This window comes from Phlebotomus papatasi, chromosome 2, assembly GCF_024763615.1.
Source record: "Phlebotomus papatasi isolate M1 chromosome 2, Ppap_2.1, whole genome shotgun sequence".
Taxonomy (NCBI): Eukaryota; Metazoa; Arthropoda; class Insecta; order Diptera; family Psychodidae; genus Phlebotomus; species Phlebotomus papatasi.
The window spans coordinates 51,610,163-51,624,328 of NC_077223.1; the positions used below are offsets into that span (position 1 = coordinate 51,610,163).

The window sequence follows — 14,166 nt, forward strand, 5'->3', positions numbered from 1 at the left end:
GAACAATTTGTTACAGAACAAATATGTACCTAAAAAAGATATTTATTCGTTCCAATATTTTTTTTTCTTTACGGTTTTGTTAAGAATAGTGACAATTGTGTAAAAGTTTTCTTTTAGAACCGTTTCGATACGGTGGAATACCTACAAATTTCAGTAGATTTCGTTTTATACAAATTTGATCTGTGAGTTGGAATAGAATTTTGTTGCGCTCTACTGTTTTGTTCCCACTGTCAGGAACAAATTTGTAGATTTTTTTTTATAAAAATACTATCCCTACATTTGTAACATATTCGTTTCAAAAATTTTCGGTATCCGTGGACGATTTAATTTTTGGAACAAAAATCGTTACTAATATGGGGAATCCTTTTGCCTCTCTTAAAAAGTACAAATTTGTTGCTAAAAGTCGGAACCAAATATATAGACATTTTGTTCCAATTATCGGGAACAAATTAATGCAATTTAAAAGATCTCGTCCGTTTCGTCTAACAGTTAAGGTCTATAGTTAAGGTGCCAGTGCTGGTAGCAGGAGGAGAAAAATCTCGCCAATCTCGAATTTAAAAAAAGTGAAACCGTAAATATTATAGCTTGAAAAATGCCACAAATTTAACGTCCTTCTTGCTGCGTTGGTGACTTTCGGAACAAATTAGTTACTAATATTGAAAATCTTTTTGTTACTCCTTGAGGGTACAAACTGGTTTATTATATGGATTCATAAAAAATTATACCCTTTTCAGAATTGCAAGAAATTGCATAATCATTGGAACTATACCAAATGTCACCCTATTCGGTTTAAAAATACGCTCTCTAGAGCATTTTTAACCTTTGACCTTGAAAAATCTTTGATTCAACAGTATTTTCTTATATGAAATTATCACCGAGTCGGCCTCTAAAACATATTTAAAAATAAAAAAATCGCAGGATGCGTTTTTAAAGATTCCCAAGAAGAACATGTTTTTTGGAAAGAATGGAGGAAAAATAAAGGTCATGTTAATTATTTATTAGTTTGACCTGCCAAGATTGTAAAGTTTTTAAATTTCGAATCGTAAGGGTTAGGGGAAAGAACTGTCCTTTCGAACGTTCATGCCTGCGAATAGCGTGATTTTTCTTTTATTTTTCCTAAGAGACTTATAAATAATTATCACATAATCATAAATATTGATGATAAGCTAACTAATATTTAATAGAAATGTGTACCTAAGTCTCATACGAAAAATAAAAGAAAATTCCCATTATTCCAAGGCATGAACATTCGAAAGGAGAGTACTTTCCCGTACCAAAAAAGGCCAAAAAATAAACCTGTTTCCCCCTATCTTTTAAATGTGTCAAATGCACTTGCACGTGTTCTTTGAAGAAATAGAAATTTTGGACTATGAAGAAAATAAAAATAGAAATTTTGTCACTTGAAAATTTAATTTTTTTTTTATCAATTTTTAGAGACAAAGATATACGTAAAACATGCATGTCTCATTTTTTCTCTCCTTCACAAAAGTTCCATTTCAAAATCGGGTTTTCTATTGTAATCTCGAAATCATGTTATGCTTTTTCGCTACTTTTAGGTTTATTTTGTAACTTCGCGGATCGCGGTGTGTTCGTGGATTTTAGTGGGCCGCGGAATTTTTCGTGTATTTGCGTGGATCGCGGTGTTGCTCCCGGATTTTCTCGGATCGCGGAATCGTTCACGAATTTTCGCGAACCGCGAAATTTCTCGCGGATCGCGGAATCTTTTGCGGACCGAAGAATTTCTGACGGATTTACGCAGCCGGCAGAATTTATTGTGGATTTTCCCGGACCGTGGATTTTTTCGCGGATTTTTGAAGATCGCAGTATTACTCGCGGATTGCGGAATAGTTTCTGAGCCATTTTGGCATTAAAGTTTTACATGTATTTTTGTGCATTTCTGACAATCGAATTTGCACTTTTCAATTTTCAACGACCTCGAGTTGCACGCATTTCGAGGTTTCCTGTAATAAATCTCAGCTAGCATAAGGTCATCTGGACTTCGATTTTGCCCCCAATTCGAATTTGCAATGAAAGAATCACACATAGCATAAGCCCATTTAGGCTTATCACTGACTTTTTTCTTCTCCGAGAAAAATTATATCCGCATATTATGTAGTCACCGATATTAGCTGGTTTTGTGAAATGCCCATGACGATTGACGATTCATAATTTTTACGATTTTCTACAATTTTTTGAAACAACGAGACTGATCGTGAAAATCATAAAAATTCGCTCAGCTGTAATTCATAAGATTTCTCACACAGGGGATGAGTTGTGTTGTTTTGTATTCTTTTTTCTCCTCCGCCTGATCGCAAAAAACTGCAGGCGTGCTGAAGGTCAGAGAGAAAAGGAAAGACATGGTGAAAAATGCGACGCGTAATCTTGTGGCGAATTGCTGAACAATTTTGAGTAGAATTTCTCGGAAGCTCGGAAAGCTATCAAAAGCTCATGAAAATTTCCAATTTGGAGCATGTTGTTTAAAATTTAATTGCAAAAAAACTATTAGGAGTTTCTCCAATTCTAATGTACCATTTGAAAGCTAATGAAATGTAGATTGGTACAAAAATAATTATTAATTCGGAAAAAATGATATTCTCGGTACAAAGATGCAATGAAAACTGTCATTTTTTGGACAATTTTCAATTGAAAAATACTTGGAAAATTTGTATGAAAAGTGAAAGAAGTGAAACAGGCATTTTGTAGAGCATGTCTTTAGGAACAAAATTAAAAAAAAATATACCTCTCTATCTTTCATATTATAGGAGATAATGCAGCTTCTTTGTGGCATGTTTTAGGAGTATGCGAATGTTTGGAAAATTATATTACGAAAGCAAAACATTTTTTCAAAAAATTAAAACAGGGAATTCAAAGATAATATAAAAAACTACCCTCAGTTAAATTTTCAAGGAAATATCTCAAAAATTGTAAGACTTGATACACTTTTAATTTTGGGTTTTTGTATGGAGACGCCATTTTCTGGCTTTTCGATCCTCTTAACCCCAATTAATAACTAAAATACGTGAATAATAAGAAAATAACTTAGAAAAGTTTAAAAATATGAATCATAAGAAATTTCCAAATTTTAATTTTCATTATCATTTTTTGCCGCTTTTAATAAGTATTGAAATAAAAATATCAACTAGAATAATTGTTAATACGATCTGAAGGAAGCGTGGCCTAAAATTCTTTTTGAGCTGAGTTTACTCAGAACATTCAGAACCTCAAATAGAACATGCTGAAAAATGATATTTTATTATTTAGATCAGTCAGTCAAACGGTAACCCATATTGATTTCCGTTTACTAACGTTTTTTTTTTTAAATAACTCTCGCTTAAAATTTTGTAATAAAATTACAGATAATGTGTGGTTTAATTGAACAATCCAATGAGTGTTTATTTTTATTCTTTTGAAAATCCTGCATTTATCTAACCCATTGTAAAAAATATATAATTTAAAAAAATTACGCAATGAAAGTAATAGGAAATCTTTTAAGCCACTTTATTTAATTTTATTCTATGACTATCATAAAATTATATTTGATGATATATAATTAATAGCCAAATACACCAACGTTTAGTGAAATTTTCTCTTTTCCGGCTTTTAATTATATTTTTGATCATTTTAAGTGATATTTTGTATACAGCCATTATTTTCGTTCAATTTATCTCAGTTCAATAAAAAATTGCTGTTATATGTGGAGTACATTAAAATTAAAGATACAATATCGTATTTATGACCATCCCATGTGGATTATTGCACCTCTCGGTGCACTCAAGAGTGCTGAAAATCATATTGAGTAAACAATATTCAAATGAGGTGAGCCATCGTATCATTTCTTTGCTCTTGTTTTCCATCGTTCTGATTTATGTAAATGTCTGATGGATGTTTCTGTGTAAGACAAGAATGTGAAAAAAGAAATGATCCGCGTGAATATACAAAGAGATAGAGAGAGAGATGTTATTCTCACGGACGGGAAAAGTAGGTGCGATTCAAGAGAAATTCCGCCACAAGAATTGATGAAAGTTGGGGATTAGACAATCTCAAGGGCGTGTTACTTACAGATGCATCTTCTGGGCAATTTTCTATTTTCCCCTTGTGCATCCCAATAGTGCAGAAAAAATTGCGCAATGTCTGTCTGAACGTTATTTAGAGAATTCCTTCCTCGAAAAAACAAAAAATTAACTGAAATATTCAAATATCTTGAGTCAATATATTATCTTTGTGTATAGCTAATTTGTGGTGAAGAAAGAAAGAAAATACAAGCGGAGAAAGATCGAAGAGATTTATCAATCACCCGCTGATTTTCACCAACAAAAACTATTTCTCACCGTATATATACCGCAGATAACAGTTCAAACAATTACCTAACGCTCCGAAAAAAATATCGAAAAAAAAGATAGGTATCCACTTTGAGGCTCGATGCAAATGATTTGCTGATCGAATGTATAAGCGGACTTTTGAGTAAGGTTTAAAAATCATCAAATTATCTTTCAAGCCTCTAAAAGATACAAACTCGAAGAGAGCTTTCGTTTTCAGTGAGGAACATGACGCCTTTGAACCACTTTTTGCTACTCAAAAAATTGCCATACAATTTTCTATTGTGTCAATCATTTCTCTTTCATAAAAATGATCGACACGTGGTACAAAAAAAAAGACAACATGTTCAATTGGGAATTAAGGAGAAATTGATTTTTTGGTTTCTTCTTTCACACCTTTTTTTCTTTTGGGTAGTCTTCAACTAATTGGCCACCAAAACCTCTCTATTTTATCGTAATACAATTGCAATGAAAATCAGGAAGATTGAAGCGTTAAAAAATGGAAAAAATTATGTTTTTTTTTTTGGTTTAATTGTAATAATTACAATATCGCCATTTAAGTAAATCATAGATATTCAGATGCTGTGGAGAAGAATGCTGAGGTGTTGAACTTACCTCAGGGCAAATTGGCAGAAGCACGCAAAAAGAAATGCATTGGTAATGGGAATATGCTAATATTTAATTTATTTATTCTGCTCATGAGGAGTGGAATTTATGCAGAAATCAAGCACTTCATCTGACGAAAAATCACATAGTTTTTCTACAATTTGCATAATTATTTTATTAAAACACGTCAAGGTGTGAGAAAATCAAGAAATAAGAATAATGAAGTGAATTAAACTTTGTAGAATGCTCAAAATGCGGTGCTATAAAAATATTATGTCCTGAAAATTAATTTTTAATAATTCACTCATACAAATTATGTCGCTTTATGAAAGTTAAAGAACGCTTAAAGAAAAATTTAACAACTATATAAAACAGAACATTTGAGATTAGAGTAAATTCAAAGACCTTTCAAATAAATTCAATTTTGGTGAAATTGGATGAGAAATACATTTTCCTGAAGACTTTTTTACTTTAAAATTGAAAAAATGAGCATGTACGAAACAAGAATAACTCTTATCCTTAAATTTTTACGCCTTGAATCACACAATTGCGTGATGGGGCAACTTCTGTATGCTCTGAACTCGTTGATGCCTTATGGTGATCTTAACCCCCTGATCTCTTCTTAAGCCCACTGTTTCAGTGTCAGTATTCATATTCATATTCGTACTCGCACAGTATAAAACCTGTAGAGGAATTCTTTAACTCTCTGGCAATTCAATTCAATTCAATTCAATTATGACAAATTACGTTCGAATCTCAGAAGAACTTTTTTCGAAAATGCGATTTTGTAGCCGTGACATTGCCATTTCTTGACTTAGCATTGTCAAAAGACCCATATTTTAGATTTCTAGTAATTTAAATAACAATGAATTTTATTAAACAAATCAACCAAAACGAACTGTATTTCGTCGGTTGCCTCAGCAACTGTGCTAACTGCATTTTTGCGATTTTCAGGTTTTTGCATATTCAGATATTACTGAATTTTCTCTATTAAACTACGTTATTTAAAAAGTTTGGAATTTTCTCTATACAGAGATATTTTTCCGTGAAAATGTTCTAACTGTACTATAGTCACAAAAATTTCTCTGCAACTGCGCTATCTACCAATTTTTCTGCAGTTAGCATAAAAATACACTGAAAAAAGGCGGAATTTTTTTTTGTCAGCAACTGTTCTATTTGCAGTTTGTCATTTCTATCCATCACGACTCTCCATCAAAACAAGGTAAACGTTTGCGATTTGTGATTGAGTTTTTCGCGATTGTTGTGCAGGTGAAAGCAAATTAGTGATTTCGGAATTGTAAGTTTTCGTTTCATTTGTTTCTTTGTAAAAATGCTTATTAATTTACTTACTAAATTAGGATTTTGTGAGAAAAAAAACAGGAAAAATGTTACGCAGGAAGAAAAATCATAAAGCAGCTGATCCACGTCCAAAAGAATGCAAGAAGGAATGGAAGAAGTATCTACATTGCGGGGAAGGCGTTCTTGGGCGATCTACGATCGGCAGATTCTTCCAACACGGGGTATACGACAACCTGGCTGAATTGTAATAAATATATCCCGATACGATTAATAATAATAATCAGGATGAACCGGATTCATCTCCTCATACTCTCATTCATGTAGTCGATAATTCGCAAGAGATGTTCACGAGTGAACAGGGTTCATCTGACCAGCCTGAAGTCAAAAATGAGCCACATATTTCAAGCGATGGATCACAAGATTCTCTGAATTGTCACCCTGGAGCAGAAATTTTCATAGCAGATATGTTTTATTAACCGAAAGTAAGAATATGACTATGATTTTTTATTATTAAATTTTCAATAAAAACAGGCGTTTTTTTAATTTCTAATCACATTCTGTTGTTTCTGATCTTTTTCAGTATTTTTTATTTTAGAAAATCTTGACATAGCGTGTAAAAAAGAGATCTCGTCCCGAATCATGTCTACAAAATCGATGCATAAAGTACAGGAAAGCTGAAATGTAATATAATAACAGCTAACGGAGGAGGAAAATAAAATTTTCATACACACAGAAATATTTTGACTCTAAATTTGAGAATGTATAAGACCCTGGGAACTTAAATTGGACGTGAATCCCTGAGGAGTTTAAGTTTAGAAGCTCTGAGTGAAAGTAATGGGCTAGAATCCCTAGCTCTTTCAAGTTAAGAGCTCGGGAACTTAAGTTCACCATTAGCTGGAAAATGAAAAATGTCTACAGATTTACAAATTGCAACTAAAACTAAATGATCAAGGATTTAGAATTAGGGCATTGGCATTCATTGATTGGGATTTGAAATTAAATTCCTGGGTGTTTCTGCTTAAGAATTTTTCGTTTTTCTGTGTTTATGAATTTTCAAAAGAAAAAAGATGATGAGACTTTGTGCAGAAATTGAAAATGGATAAAAATCTAAACAAAATGAAAAGTCAGAAATAAAATTGATATCTCATAATCAAGTATTCTTTTAATATAATCATTTAGTAGAACTTTTAATTGCCATATTTTTTTTCAATATGGCCAGAACAATTTTATAAATTCCTGTCACATATCTGGTGCCAATTTCCTTTTTCCATGCTTATTCTCATGTGATCCTTAAGCTTTGTGGAAGTATCCCCTTTCTTCTTTATATATCAGAGATCGTTTATTTCCCAAATATTTCACTTTCAGATTAACGTAACACTTTTAGGAGGAACCGTTTGTAGACTTTGCAGACATCCATGAGAGCAAAATAGTGTTGATAAAAAGAAAACACACTCGGAAGATAAATTTTGGAGTAAATTTTAAATGACAATAAAATGTTGCTCTACACGGAGTCAATAGAATTTAAAAAAAAAAAAGAAAATTCTTTCCTGTTAGGTTTTGACTGTGATAATCAATTGTGCTATTTGCAAAAATTCCATACATTGCAGATAGACTTTTGAACAACGATGTTAGTTAGCACAATTGCATATTGTGTATTCTTTTAGGAAATGCTTAATTTTTAGTGTGCAAAATCTACTTTTTTCCAATTTCTTTGCATTAATAGACAGATTACTTGTTGTTCTTTCGATATTTGTAATATAAAATAACTCATTCGGGGTTTGATTTTTATTAAAATGTGATTAAAGTAAAAAAATGGTCTCCTGAAAAGTTGTCAAAATGCAGTTAGCACAGTTGCTGAGGCAACCGACGATTTGCAGAATATCATTAAGGAAAGAGATTTTATTAAAAAAAATCAATTATTTGCATTTCCAAACTCATGTGATATTAGAACAAAAGTTTAAGTGGCATTATCAGGTTTCGAACTCACGTGTGACAATGGCACAAAAATTACACTATTTCCCTACTGATCTCCCTTATCAGAAATCTCAGTACAGCAACAAGTATCTTCTAATACGGGATTTAGACCTAAAGTATAGCAAAGTGGCTCAACCTCTCCAAATTATTATTATCAATTAAGTTTTTTGTGAAAATTTTGACTTAAGGGACTTAAGACTGATTGCCGAATGATCCATTCTAGATCCTGAAAAATCACTAAAATTGCTTATATTATTTAGAATTACGAAACTAGACTAAAACCTTATCAATTTGAAACCCGTATAACCGAAATGATACTAATTGTACTTGCTCTTGTTGCCCTAAACGCGACAACTACTTCACAATCAAATTAAATTGCAATTTTAAAACTCAAAAATCGTTATTAACAATTTCAAGATATTATCATTCGTGGTAATTAAACGACAGATGCAAACAAATATAATTAAGAGATAAATAAATCAAATTCAATTGAATTAAATATGGGCCAATCCATCTCAAAACGACCGAAAAAATCGCAAATCGAGGGGTCATGGTCTTAGATGTTTTTGAATTTTACATATGTTAAAGTACACGATAAAATAATATACCCCTATTTTTTTTTTCGTCTGAAAAAAATTCCTGGCCGGAGATACATGGCGTCAAAGATGGCGCCTCGCGCTTCATTCCTCAATTGCGATTTTTAGCAAATATTTTAAAATGCTCTATTTCGGGAACGGGTTGAGATTTCTTCTTACTCTTTTTTTTTATTTGAAAGATAATTTTATACTCTTTAAAACGATATACTTGATTTTGCATTATCTGCTTAAGTTTTTTTGTAACGGTATTTTAAAAAAATTTTGAAAAAAATTAAAAATTAATTTTTCTCAAAAACCCCATTCTCAAAAATTTTGATTTTTTTACTGTTGATCAGTAACATTGAGTACTATATTCCCTAAAAAGGCGAGCTTCCACTTTTGCACTTACTTTTTTTAAAAAATATTTAAAAAATTACCATATTTTCAAAATAAAAAATAACCAGCTAAACTCAAAATTTTGAGTTCAACTTTTCAGGGAATATAGTACTCCACAATACTTATAAACAGCCAAAAAATCAAAATTTTTCGAAATCAAGTTTTTGAAAAAAAATTTTTTTTTTGAGTTTTAAATAAAAATGTCTTTTATTGACAAAAATCAAACTTTAAGATACATTTGACACATGTGTCAATATGTAGATTTTTTTTTAAACGGAATTTCAAAAAAAAAAAATTTTTAAATTTTTTCAAAAATAATCCAAAAAAATTTTCAAATTTTTTTTTTTTGAAAAACTAAAAGAAAACAAAAAAACATAATTAGTACATGTGTTTAATATGATTTAAAGGCTTATTTTTGTCAATAAAAGACATTTTTATTTAAAACTCAAAAAAAATTTTTTTTTCAAAAACTTGATTTCGAAAAGTTTTGATTTTTTGGCTGTTTATAAGTATTGTGGAGTACTATATTCCCTGAAAAGTTGAACTCAAAATTTTGAGTTTAACTGGTTATTTTTAATTTTGAAAATATGGTAATTTTTCAAATATTTTAAAAAAAAAGTAAGTGCAAAAGTGGAAGCTCGCCTTTTCAGGGAATATAGTACTCAATGTTACTGATCAACAGTAAAAAAATCAAAATTTTTGAGAATGGGGTTTTTGAGAAAAATTAATTTTTAATTTTTTTCAAATTTTTTTTAAAATACCGTTACAAAAAAACTTAAGCAGATAATGCAAAATCAAGTATATCGTTTTAAAGAGTATAAAATTATCTTTCAAATAAAAAAAAAAGAGTAAGAAGAAATCTCAACCCGTTCCGGAAATAGAGCATTTTAAAATATTTGCTAAAAATCGCAATTGAGGAATGAAGCGCGAGGCGCCATCTTTGACGCCATGTATCTCCGGCCAGGAATTTTTTTCAGACGAAAAAAAAAATAGGGGTATATTATTTTATCGTGTACTTTAACATATGTAAAATTCAGAAACATCTAAGACCATGAAGGGTACCCCTATGGTCGTCTTGAGATGGATTGGCCCATATGGACAAATTTTTTTCATGGTTTATCCTTAAATTAAACTTGACAAAAAATTTTTACTTCTCTTTTGGACCTTTTGGATACGACATGAAAAACATGTTTATTTTTTCTTTTTATACATAATCGTGCTTTTTTTTTGGAAATTTTGAAAACGCGTTAAGCAATCTTCACATCTCAGATTTTTCAAGATCAAGGTAAAAAAAATCAGGTAGTTTATTTCTCAATCGAATGGGACAAGTTTAGTCTAATTTTAAAGATTTTTGATTTACAAACAGGAAATTTCGTGGTACAATTAATAAGAGTAATTGACTTTTAGGTGGATAGATCCCTGGCTTGACTGACAGTTGCGAGTTCGAAACTCGAATCATACCCGGTACAAAGGTCTGAATGTCTAGGCAATTTTTGTATGTAATTAAAGCATAATATAAAATGCACCATTTAAAAAAAAAACTCCAGAAACACGGAAGATGCATTTGCTTTTTCAATTGATTTTTATTCAAAATTTATATCCTCATTTGAGTTGCTGCGAGGAAAGATATTCTATGTTTATTAAAATAGGCAGTTTTTGCTGTGTAATTTTGGAAATGTTCAGATAGTTTATGGTCCGGTTAAAATCGAAGGCAAACCAGTAAAGTCAAAAGATTTTTCAAAAAGCTTTAAATCCGGGACATTAGATGTTTTACAGGGATAAAGACTTTTGGAATAGTTCTTTTTTCGAAACAGAATTGTACCCAGAGAAGATACTTATTTGTTGAAATTCTTCTTCTTTATGGTTTTGATACGAAAGATAGTAATAAAAATTTGAGTTAATTTTGTTATATACAATTTTTTTCCTAATAAGTCGGAACCGAATATAGGCGTTTTGTTTCCATTGTCAGGAACACATTTGTGTCGTTTGGCAGGTTTTGTTTCACAGTCAAGGCCTATACTTCAGTCGAGATGGATTTCGGTCCGCAAATTCCACATGGAACTTCCAATAGAAAACTACTTATTAGTGTTTCAAAGTTGCATGTATCACTATAAATCATATAAAAGTACTTGCCACAGGAGGGGAAGGAAATCTCATGTTAAAAAAATAAAATAAGATAAAACTATAAATATTGTAGCACGAAAAATGCCACAAATAATTTAGAGTCCTCCTCGCTTCGATGGTGAAGGCTGACTGAGAGAGAGGGAGCCGATTTTAGAACACACTTTCTGGGTTATAACCCATCAAGTAAACGAGCTATTTTTTGGAATAGTTCATGTATAATATTGGATGTGATTTTATTTCTCCTGGAAGGCACAAATTTGTTCCAAAAATTCTCGGTGCCCTGGTCGAGTTACTTTTTGGAATGTGTAGGGGAAAGTGCTCATACTTCATACGATATCAAGCTTCATAATAATTAAATTTTTCCTGTTCCAGAATAAATGTGACTTGTCGCACCTATATTTTGAAAACTAGGGAAAAGTTTCCAATTTTTAAAATATATTTATTTTGGGATCGTAAGAAGCATAGGCACTTTTCCCTAGCGAATTCTTTTACCGTGTGCATTTACAAAATTATTATTTATCCGAAAGTAAGCGAATTCAGGAGTTCGAGCATTCCGCACGCAGTCTTAGTCACTCTATCACCCATTTTTCATTAAGTTTATTGTTTTCATGGTATTTCTTATCACTCTTAGTTAGTGTTACGAGATCGCTAAGTTAAATCTTCAAATCTGTTGCATGCGGCTATAAACCTAATTGCTAAGTCAAATAGCCCCCATATTCATATTATAATGAATTTGAACAGACATTCTTCACCTGCTAATCTCACACAAACACTTAAAGTTTCCTAATGCACAAAACCTCTAGAAATATAAAATACTCCTATCATTTATCGCTTCTTCATTTGAATCTCTCATCTTGAGATAAACTGTCCAAACAGTTAGAGTCTATAAATTTCTACTTGATAGAGATAATATACGCTAAAATTAGCGAAATGCGATATTAAACTGGAAATCAAGGTACAGAAATTCTATTCATGGGCACAGCAGAATCAGAATTTGATTGGCAAATTGTACCATCAATCAAAAACCTAACTGAATTCTCGCGGACACTCTCTCATGGAGCATTCCTGCCCAGTCTTTCTCTTTCTCTCGGAAGATCGCGATCAACGAGAGGCATTTCTCATCAGGTGAATGCGCGTGATCACCTTCTCCAGAGTTTTTCCAAGTGCTCTAGGTCTCCAACTCAAAGTCTCACAATCAGTTTCGCGCCTTCATTGGAGCCGCGTGCGCGCTTTTTGCCTTCACAGCTCGATTGTCGTATGTTTTTTTTTGGTTGAACAGTTTTTGTGAACTCCTTACAGAAAGATTTTCATTTATTGATCTTGAAAAAAGTTAACTTAGTGACTTGTTTATCGATTTTATTTGTGCAAAACAATTTTTTTTCTCAAAATTAAGTGAAATTTGTAACTAGGACAGTGCGAAAAATCTTTGTGGACTAATTTATTGGTGTGAAATTCTTTTTGGATTATATGCACTTTTGGGAAACTTTCTTTAAAGTGTGCACTTGAGGAATTCATTCTGACCTTCTCTGGGATTTTTAGCGCTTTAATATACCTGTATTGCTGTGGCAGAGAGATTAAAAAGAAACAAGGTGTTTGCATCGCACAAGCATTCTTTCACCTGAGTCCAAATGATGCAGGAAAATAAATGAGTTGTGGAATTTCTTGCGGGATGCAATTGTGCGGGGATTTCAGAGGCTACGCGAGGCGTCCTCATAAAACCGGATCAGATTGAGATCGACTTGAGATCTAACTTATGGGTGGTTCAGAAACGTGAAATTTCTTACCTTCGAGATGTTTTACCGTAGTAATCTCTCTTGGCAAAGAAAAACCTCCAGTATATGGGATTTAACTTAGCGGCCCAAGTTCTTTTTTGATCAATCTACTTCCATAATTGAACGAGATCGTGGAAATGATCATGGCAATTTGCAGAAATCTCACTCTGCCAAGGGTCAGTGTCAACATGTCTCACGGCACTTTCAGCTGCCATCCACGAAATGCGTGCCATTAATTGTGACCACTTGGTACCAACGAGAAGTCTTTCAAATAATAAATATGATAAAATGTTTATGATAATTACATGGTAATCACAGCTGGAAGATCGCTGAGAAATTTACCAGTACCGTTTGAACGCTCACGCAGATTTTCACATTTTGAGAAAGGAGACATTTTAGAAAGGAAAATTTGAAATAACTAATTATTCAAACATGTTTAAAATGCCTCAATGCGAACCATCCTCTACAGTACGGAAATTTGTAGCTATCACTGTTCAATTAGAAAATTTATAGGGGAAACTGGGGCACCACCAAACACGGGGTAGCGTCAAACACTAATTTTTATTTCTTAACTACTTGGACTATCTCAAACATTTCTTCAATAGACAAGCATCCCTAGTGCATATAAATTTCTATTGGTCTTTTCCTTAGAAGTCGAATATCTGATTAAAAAATCGCAGTGTTTGGTGCTACCCCGTGTTTGGTGGTGCCCCAGTTTCCCCTACATTTGAAAAATATTTCCAAAATGTATTTATTAAAAAGATGAAAATTATCAGTCAAGTTTTAAAAGAAAAGCCTCATTTGAATCAACTATAATTATTTAAATATTCCCAATTTTTCAGTGTTTAATTTAAATTCATCAAAAAACTGTAGATCACCGTACGATAATTAAACTTGCAAATTGAAAAATATCAAATTAAATGTCTCTAAAACAAACTCTTCGAGGAAAGATTCCACGATGAACACACTGAACTTTGTTATGTGATTTCCAGTTTATTAAGATATTTTTTTGCGGATATACAACACAAAATGATCAACAAACGAGAGTGTTAATTGATTTTTTCATCCATACTGAATTACAATCAAATAAATGTTTCTTAGAAA

The 14,166-nt window shown here is 31.9% G+C and overlaps 1 protein-coding gene across 3 annotated transcripts in view; it reads left to right on the top strand.

Moving 5' to 3' along the window:
• LOC129801445 (titin-like) overlaps nucleotides 1-14,166 on the top strand; it is a 74,149-nt gene that overhangs the window by 11,745 nt on the left and 48,238 nt on the right. The window contains exon 1 of one of the 3 annotated variants that reach the window (XM_055846505.1): nucleotides 12,488-12,734. The exons of the other annotated variants lie outside the window; for them this stretch is intronic. The gene's annotated coding sequence lies outside the window, so the exon portion shown is untranslated. Of the gene's footprint in view, nucleotides 1-12,487; nucleotides 12,735-14,166 lie in introns of those variants that run through there. 3 annotated transcript variants of the gene reach the window in all.